Below are 9,586 nucleotides of genomic sequence, written 5' to 3' on the forward strand. Positions count from 1 at the left end.
TGGTGGAGAGGAGAGTTTGATTTTTTTTGTTGTTGTTCTCCACATTCCCCTGGTGACCAGAGATATGGCCAGCCCTTACCCATAGACACCCCTGATGAAGCTTCTGTTGGACAGGCATAAAGTGGTGAGTTGCACAGTTGTGAGCTAAACCAAAGTGAGTTGGGCGCTATCTGCACCAATTGTGGAACCTGGATTCAGGTGAGGCGTGTTCTAGACCTGCAGAACCAGTCCTGGCCAGCTCTAGACTGGTGAGCATTCTCATCCTCAGTGTCCTCTGAGACAGAAAGACCCTGATTCTACCTGCTTTAGGGTCTGCACAAACTACTTCTAGATCGGGTGCCAGGAACAGACAACACCTAAGTCTATAGAAACACAATGTAAGGCCAGGAGAGCTACCATCACATTCCTTGCTGACCTCCCTATGAGTTCTTTGGCTGGCAGGAGCTCCCAGAATCTTCTCTACTCTGGTTCTGGCACCTGCCCTGTTCTTTCCTTTAATTGTGTTTGTTTATTCTTTCTTCTTCTTTCTTTCTTTACCTTCCTTTGTTTTTAATATTTTAATCTCTGCTTTCATTTTTGTTTCTCTTTTCCTTCACTTCATCTTCTTTCATGTTTGATCTTGATTCTCTTCACTATTCTCTTTCTCTTTTCTTCATTCCTGTCCCTAATTGTGTTGATTACTCTTTCTTTTTATTTTCTCTTATTTTTCTTCCATGTGTTTTTTTTTTTTTTTTCCTTTTTTCTTCTTCCCTCTTTTCTCTTTTTGGTTATGGCATTCATTTCCTAGCTGTTGCCTGCTTTTTTTCTCCCTTTATTATTTTATTTTTTTCACTGCTATTTGCTTGTTTTCTTTTTTTTCTTGTGTGTGTATTTTCTTTTCTTGCCTCACCCAACAGGGAACAGCAATCATGTCCATAGAGCCCAGCCACAACCGTACCCACTGGGCAAGAGCCAATACCAGCTGCTATACACCTGATTGTTAATAACAGCTAAGCCCATCCTAAACTAAAACAGAAGTAAAAAACTTGAACAAGCCTAAAACAAAAGAAAAAACTGAACAGGTCCTTAAGAAACTCCTAACAGAAAAAGTCTGGGCTCAGATAACTTTACTGGTAAATTCTACCAAACATTCAGAGGAAAGCTTACACCAATCATTTATTCTACTCAAACTATTCCACAACACAGAAAATAATGGAAAACTCCCAAATAGATTTCATTATTTTTTAAAGTTTTTATTGTGAGGTTTACATGGGAGAACATCAGCTTTACACTCATCCTATCATATTTTGTTTCATTGAAATGATTACAATCCCCTCCATGCAACATCAAATAACCAAAGGGTACACCACACAGCCCCCCCCCCCCCCCCCTGCCAGCACTTAACCCTTCTCCCTCCCTGAATCCAGTGTCCCCAGCTGCTCCATCTGTCCACGTCATCATCTCTGTATCCATCCCTGGTGTCACTGCCTCTCTGGGTAAGGTCTCGCTCTCCATTCTTCTCACTTGATGGTCCCAGTGACCTTCGTTTCTGGGCTGCAAAATCACTCCCCTCCTTTTGTCATAAAACATCTACCTCTATATTTCCTACTCTCACAGTCAGTCCTGATGGCAATTATTCACTATTGTACCACAAAAGTCTTATCCCCACTTCCTTCTACCAGCCCAGTCCCAACCAACTGGAAATCATTCAGTGGTGATTCTACCTTTCCCCATCCCATCTGGAACTAGGCTTCCTCTTGAAATCTTGTAAGCCAGCCACATCTTGCCTTTATGCCCTGCCCCCCATTGTGGGTAGCCAATGTCAAAGTAGCCTATCCCTGTCAACCCTGTGTACAGAGGGGGTGAGATAAATCCTTGCTGTAAAGATTTTTCCCTTTTTTTGAGCTACTACATCCATATGTATAGGTAAAGTAAATCAAATTGTAGCAGGTTACTCTTTTTCTTCACCGCCCCCTTCTTTTTTCTTCTTCTAGTCGAGTTCTGATCATCCAGCCATTGAAGCCAGGTCAAGTGGGTACTATCTGCAAGTATGGGTGTTCTTGTGCATCTCCCCTCACTTCATATCAGCTGGACACTTCACTCTCCACTCTAGTCGTCTGTGGCCATGTCATTGCCTCTGGGCCCAGAAGTCCCTGGGTCTTGCAATATTGCTGGCGGTCTAGGTCTCCACTCAGGTTCACAGGGGTCTATTAAATGTGGTTGGGCTTAGCTCAAAACTTCATTGCTGTTTCTTCCCCCTCTTCCCCTTATCAGTGACCAACGTGGTCACCAGAAAGACCACATGCCCTGCTCATGAGTCTCAGTCTTGGAAGGGGGTTTACTCTGAGGGGTCCTGACCACTTGCCTTGATTGTTCATGCATAAACACCTTACTTGTTCTTGTACTAATCAATCAGACTGCCATTATTGTTTCAAATTTTTTCCTGCCCATCTTTCTTTCTGAGTATCTTCTGTTCTTATAGACATTCCAGGCTGGTCTACCGGTCTTTTCCAGTGGAAATTTCCTATATCAGTCAGTTGTGGATGGGGTTCTGGATTCCACCTATGGTCTTCTGCAACGTAAAGGCTTCACAGGAAGCCTCTTTCACTTGGCAACTTCTAGTCCCCTTTAAGGTATTCCAATCAGTTGTAGGCTGAAGATGGACTTAAAAGCTTTCTGTAGTGATGATTCTGGCTATTCCTTTCTCTGCACATCAAGTGTCTATTTTACAATGGTAGGCAAGGGAAACCAAGATTCAAAAGACAGTCAAGCATCTTAACACTATTCCCCTCTTTTACCCCTTCAAACCATGCCTCAATCCCTTTGTTTTAGATCCCTGTTGTTCCAAGGTTGTACATACATCATCATTTACTCTGTCCCACTTAGCTCATGTGAACCTGCCTAACTCTTCTCCCATCTGCCTGGTTCTTCCATTGCCCTCCCTCTTGTTGGGTATTGCCCACCCCCGCCCTCCTGCCCCCAAGTTATCCTGTGTCTATTCCCTACCCTGTGCTCTATCTTCCCCTCCCTCCTTCCCCTCCTCTCATCCCATACATCCTGGTGATCAAAAATTATATATATCTATATATATAATTCACACACACACACACACTTTTAGTGTGGGTTCTTTTTCTTACTCTTTTACAATAATGGTCCTATGCAGTAATTTCTCCTTTTGTGACTGACTAATTTTACTCAGCATAATGTCCTCAAGGTTCATCCATGTTATGCGGTGGCTTACAGCTTCCTTGTTGTTCTTCAAGGTAGCATAATATTTCATTGTGTGTATGTACCATGGTTTGTTTATCCATTCTTCAATTGATGGGCATTTAGGTTGTCTCCATCTTTTTGCTATTGTAAATAGTGCTGCTATCAACATTGGTTTGCATATATATTCTCATGTTATGTCTCATATTTCTTGTGGGTAAATACCAAGTAGAGGAATTGCTGGATCATAAGGTATTTCTATTTCCAACCTTCTGAGTAAGCACCATGTTGCTTTCCAGAGTGGTTGGACCATTTTGCAATCCCACCAACAATGTAGGAGAGTACCAGTCTCTCCACATCCTCACCAGCATTTATTGTCTTCTACTTTTTTAATCTTCGCTGTTATTGCTGGTGTGAGATTATATCTCATTGTTGTTTTGATTTGCATCTCTCTAATGGCTACTGATTGCGAACATTTTTTCATGTGTTTGTTGGCTGTCTGGATCTCCTCCTTGGTGAAGTGTCTGTTCATGTCCTGTGTCCATTTTTTAATTGGGTTATTTGTCTTTTTCTTGTAGAGGTGTTGTAGTTTCCTGTATATTTTAGAAATGAGTCCCTTGTCTGATGTGTCATTGCAAAAGTTTTTTTCCCATTCTGTGGGTTCCTTTTTTACTCTTCTGGTGAAGTCTTTTGATGCACATAAGTTTTTAATTTTTAGTATGTCTCACTCATCTATTTTGTCTACTTTTGTTTGTGTACTTTTCAAAATGTTTGGTAGTCTGTGTATTCCCTGTATTAGAACCTTCACATTTGTTCCCCTTTTTTCATTGATGACTTTCATAATTTTGGGATTCACATTTAGATCTTTAATCCATGCTGAGTTGGATTTTTTAATAGGGCATGAGGTAAAGGTCTTGTTTCAATCTTTTGCATATTGCTTTCCCATTCTGCCAGCACCATATGTTAAAGAGACTATCACCTCCCCATGTGATATATTTAGGTACTTTGTCAAAAATCAGTTGGCTGAATGTGGATGGGTTTATTTCTGCATACTTGATTCTGTTCCATTGATTATTGTATCTTACATTGTACCAGTATCATGACCACTGTATCTGTGTATTAGATTTTGAAATAAGAGAGGTTTCCAACCTTATTCTTCTTCTTGAGCTGTGCTTTGCTTATCCTGGGTCTCCTTCCTTTCAATATAAAGTTTGTAATTGTCTTTTCAATCTCTTTGAAGAATGTCACCAGAATATGGATTGGGATTGCATTATATGTGTAAATACCTTTTGGTAGTATTGACATTTCCACCATGTTGAGTCTTCCTATCCAGGAACATGGTGTGTTCTTCCACTTTTTATAAATCTCTTTTGGTTTCTTGCAGTAATGTTTTGTAATTCTCTTTGTATTGGTCCTTTGTTTCTCTGGTTATGTTTACTTCTAAATATTTCATCCTTTGGGCAGCTATTGTAAATGGTATTTCTTTCTTAATGTCTTTTTCAGTGCTGTCATTGTTACTATAGAGGAATCCAACTGATTTTTGTATGTTTATCTTATACACTGCAACTTTTCTGAATCTTCCAATGATGTCTAGTAGCTTTTTAACTGAATCTTGAGGTCTCAAAGACATTTAATGAAGTGAGTATAACCCTCATACCAAAATTAGGCAAAGACATCACTAAAAAATTATATATATATATACAGAGAGAGAGAGAGACCATTATCACTCACGAAGCTAGATGCAAAAATTCTCAACAAAATCCTAGTCAACTGAGCAACATATAAAATAATAATACATCATGACCAAGTGGGAATCATACTAAGTATATAAGGAGTCCTGCTGTGGTGCTGCAGGATAATGCACTGGACCACAAGGTTGGTTTGAACCAACTCGATGGCACTTAACAATATCAACTTGCAAGGACATTTCAATATTAGAAAACCAGTGTGATCCACTACATAAATAAAACAAAGAAAAGGAACCATATGATCATATTGATTGATGCAGAAAAGGCATTGGACAAAATCCAACATCTATTACTGATAAACTCAGCAAAAATAGGAATACAAGGGAATTTACCCAACATATTTAAGGGCATATGTAGAAAATCATCAAGCAACAATATTTTCAAAGGAGAGAAAGTGAAAATATTCCCCTTGTGAACAGGAACCAGAGAAGTATGCCCTTTATCACAACTCATATTCAATGCTGTGGGAGCACTGTGGGAGTACTAATCCTGGTGTAGCACTGCAGGATAATGCACTGGACCAAAAGGTCAGTTTGAACCACAAGTTCAGTGGTTCAAAACCACCAGCCACTCCTCAGAAACCCTAGATAGGGTCACCATGAGTTGGAAGCAACTCAATGGCACTTAACAACAACTAATCACAGGGTCAGAAGTTTGAGCCTAGCAGCTACTATTGCAGGGAAAGATGAGATTTTCTGTTCCCATAAAGATTTATAGCCTGGAAAACCCTACATAGGGCCACTATGAGCCAGAATCAATTTGAGGGCACTTAATAACAATTCAGTGTAGTGCTAGAAGTCTTAGTCAAACCTATCAGGTAAGAAGGGAAAATTAAAGAAGTAAAATAGCAACAAAGAAGTAAAGCTATTATTTGCAGATGACATGGTCCTATATGTAGAAAATCCCAGAGACTCAGCAAGGAAATTATTGGAACTCATTGAAAGATCCAGCAAAGTCAAAGCACACAAGATCAACATTCTAGTGTGGTGCTGCAGCTGTTACTTGGAAACCCTATATAGGGTTGCTATGAGTTGGAACAGACTTAAGGGCACTTAACAATAAAAACAAAAACAAAATATGGAAAATATCATTTACAATAGCCATCCAAAAGATGAAATACCAAAGAAACAAAATACCAAATATACAAAGAAAACTATAAAACACTACTATAAGAAATCAAGAAAGCCAGCAAAATTTACTTTTTCATGATTTTTTTATTGTCTGAATAGAACATACTAGAAAAAGAAATCTTTTAAATGGAAGACTATCACGCTCATAGATAGGAATAGTTGACATTGTGAAAATGTCAACACTATCTAAAGCTATCTATAGATATAATGCTACCCCAACCTAGATTCTCACACCATTCCTTTCAAAAAATGGAAAAACTGATCACTAACTTTATATGCAGTCCTGGTGTAGTGCTTTAGGACAAGCACTGGACCACAAGAGCAGTTTAAATTGCAAGGTCAGTGTTTCAAACTCAGCAGCTGCTCTTTAGAAACTCTAAACAGGGTCACTATGAGTCAGAACTGACTCGATGACATTTAACAACTACAACTTTATATGAAAAAGAAAGAGACCCTATTACTAATGAAGAACAAAATAAAGGTCTCTCGTTTCCTGACCTTAAACTCTACTAGACAGCCAGAGTGGTCAAACAGCCTGTTATTGGTATGATGGAAGACACATAGAAAAATGGAACAGAATTGGGAATCCAAAAGTAAATTCATCCACATAGAGTCAGTGATCTTTGACAAAGAGTCAAAATATTTTCAATGGGGAAGAGATATAGTCTCTTCAACAAATGGTGCTGGCAAACCTGGAAATCCATTTGCAGAATCATAAAACAAGACCCATATCTCACACAACATACAAAAACAAACTCAATGTGTATTAAAGAACTAAATGCAAAATCTAGAACTATCAGCAATGAAAACATAAGGGAAAATGTAAAGGCTCTGATACATGGCATAAATACACTATCAAACATAATTGACAACACATTAATAGCAGAAGACAAAATAGATGACTGGATTCTTCTAAAAATTAGACACTTACACGCATCAAAAGATTTCACCAAGAGTAAAAAGAGAACCCACAGACTGGGAAAAATTTTGCAATTACATACATCAGACAAGGGACTAATCTCTAAAATTTATAGAAAATTTCAACATCTATAAGAAAAAGACAAATAATCCAATTTTAAAAATGGACAGAGGACATGAACAGACACTTCACCAAAAAAGATATTCAAGTGGTCAATAAACATATGAAGGGATACAAATCAAAACAACAAGATATCATCTCACCCCAGCTTTTAAAATAAAATTAAAAAATTAAAAAAAGAGAGAGAAACAACAAATGCTGGTAAGGGTGGGGAGAAACTGGGACCCTCCTACATTGTACTGGGACTGTAAAATGCTGTAACCAGTCTTGAAAACAGTATGGTGCTTCATCAAAAAGTTGGAGGACAGGCATTTTTATTTTAAAGGAGGAAGCCTGAATATGACCCATCCTTTAGGGATAGAACCTTTGATCAAGGTTCTGGTAGTTATATGAGGGGGGAAACCTCACTGAAACTCCATCTCCGAGAAAATTAACTAGTCACGAGTTGTATTTCAGTTGTTTTCCTGGAAAACAAGGTAGCAAGCCAGCAAAATTTATTTTTTCATGATTTTTTTTTACTCTCTGAATAGAACATACTAGAAAAAGAAATCTTTTAAATTAAATTTTCCTAAAAAGTCACGCAAATGTAAATTAGGGGAAGGAGCTCTGGTAGCGTAGTGCTTATGAGTCAGGCTACTAACTTCAAGGTCAGCAATTTGAAACTACCAGCTGTTCCATGAGAAAAAGATGAGGCTTTCTACTCCCATAAAGATTTACAGCCTCAGAAACCCTATACACGATCGCTATAAGTCAGAACTGACTCCAAAGTACATAACCACCACCACCACCACCATTAAATGAAGTAAAGAAAAAGCTTTGCCAAAAGCATAAAAAAAATAATTCTCTCGCGATATTATGAAACTCCTCAGACTGCTAAATTTCCCTATTCCCAGGCCAATTCCACTTCGATTTACATTTGGGCTAGAGTTTAGGGTGACATTTTATTCATATAAATTAGATGTCTAGTTATGTTGGACTTTCTTGGATCCATACTGGAAAAGGAAGGACCTATTCATTGTGAATGAGATCCCTCTCCCTCATCATTTCCACAGTTTTTACTATGGGACAGTCACAGCAATGGTCACTAGGAATACTAAAATGGGTACATTGTAATCCCTGCCTTCCAGAGCAATAATGTTTACCTCACAGAAAGGGAATGAGTAAAGTTCTTTTAAAGACAAAGTTTACCTAATGAACATCCTAACTTAGGCACCAAATAAATTCTAGGGCTCCATTCTTTCCTGGCTCTAGGACTTGATAAAATATTAGCTTCCCCCTTGAAGCATAGGCATAACCAAGCTTCCTGAGTATATCTCTTTCATGTCTCTCAACAAACTCATCATCTGAGCCTAGTGTCCATGCCACAGATGTATCTCTTACTTTGTTGCCCTATCTCCACTCATTGTAATATGAGACTAATCTTTGCCCATAAAAGCAAGCAAATTAAGACCCCTAGAGCAAAGACAGTTTCAGTTCCAGTCTTGCTGTCGCCCGTGGCCTATTCCTTTTTCAACATGGCAGATGCCACTGTGCCTTTCGCCAAGGACTTCCTTGCAGGTGGAGTAGCTGCAGTCATCTCCAAAACTATGGTAGCACCCAAAATGGGTCAAGCTGCTGCTGTAGGTACAGCCTGCCAGCAAGCAAATGACTGCAGATAAGCAGTACAAGGACATTACGACTGTGTCCCTCATATCCCCAAGGAGCAGAGAGTTCTGTCCTTCTGGCATGGTAACCTGGCCAATGTCACCCAATACTCCCTACCCAAGTTCTCAACTTTGCCTTCAAAGATAAATACAAGCAGATCTTTCTGAGTGGTATCGACAAGAGGACCCAGTTTTGATGCTACTTTGCTGGGAATCTGGCATCCGGTGGTGCTGCCAGTACCTCATCTTTGTGTTTTATATATTTTCTTTATTTTGTCCTTACTGTCTAGCAGCTGATGTGGAGAAAGCTGGTGCCGAAAGAAAGTTCAGGAGCCTTGGTGACTGCCTGATTAAGATCTCCAAGTCTGATGGTAAATTAATGAGAAATGCCAGGGCCTTCTTATCTGATCCCAACATTGCAGCGCTTAGCCACCATTCTGTTTCACTTCCTTTTGAAAAGATGTGAACTTAAATTGTATCACATACCAGGTGTATAATCAAGGAAAGTCTCTTTATATTAGTAAAACAAGTATAGTAATGGAACCTGTTTCATGGAACAAGTGTCAGTATAATTAAATAATGTACATACAGAAGCTACCACAGTACCAGATGCTTAGGAAGTACTCATTACATTATCGTTGATTTAAGAACCATTCTTTTTGGAATTGCACAGATGTTCCAGGAAAGGATTTTATAATTAAGATAATGGCAAGGAGAATCAATTGAATGTTTAGGGTTAGGGTTAGGGTTAGGTTAAAGAGATTAGGATTTGGAATAAATTAATAATAGCTAAAAATTAGTCTAAAGAATATTTTTAACTTACTCTTGGGTCATCTTTAC

General features: G+C 38.8%; 1 pseudogene; it reads left to right on the forward strand.

Annotated features, from left to right (window-relative positions):
• Window positions 1–8,617: 8,617 nt before the first annotated feature.
• On the forward strand, window positions 8,618–9,212 carry LOC102841177 (annotated as a pseudogene).
• Window positions 9,213–9,586: the final 374 nt, after the last annotated feature.

Source organism: Chrysochloris asiatica, unplaced genomic scaffold (assembly GCF_000296735.1).
Source record: "Chrysochloris asiatica unplaced genomic scaffold, ChrAsi1.0 scaffold00263, whole genome shotgun sequence".
Classification (NCBI taxonomy): domain Eukaryota; kingdom Metazoa; phylum Chordata; class Mammalia; order Afrosoricida; family Chrysochloridae; genus Chrysochloris; species Chrysochloris asiatica.